This window comes from Penaeus monodon, chromosome 20 (assembly GCF_015228065.2).
Source record: "Penaeus monodon isolate SGIC_2016 chromosome 20, NSTDA_Pmon_1, whole genome shotgun sequence".
In the NCBI taxonomy this organism is placed as follows: Eukaryota; Metazoa; Arthropoda; class Malacostraca; order Decapoda; family Penaeidae; genus Penaeus; species Penaeus monodon.
In genome coordinates this window covers 37,676,787-37,677,165 of record NC_051405.1, presented here as the reverse complement: position 1 = coordinate 37,677,165, position 379 = coordinate 37,676,787, and positions in this window count along the sequence as shown.

The window sequence follows — 379 nt, the reverse complement described above, 5'->3', positions numbered from 1 at the left end:
CGCGGTCGGTTATAATTACTAGATTTTTCTTGAAAAATAAATGGCGGTCTGATTCTGCGTTTCGGTCTCACACCCACGGTTTCCACTTACACGTCAGGCTATCACGTATCCCTTGCAATTCCTGAAGATCTATCACTTATTCCGCCATTCATCAGAGCCGATAGACGCGCCGGTGATAAAGAATGGCTAGGATTATATAATATTTAGGCCGGTATTTTGACCTGACACATATACAAGCCGGTTAGAGCTTCTGTTAACTTGTCCCCCTGGCGGCCATGTATGTAAAAGTAAGTGCGTGTCCTGTGAACAACCGACCTCGCAGCCAGGCCGTTTTTCTCTCTCTTCTTATTCTTCCCTCTCTTTGCTTTATTTAATAATC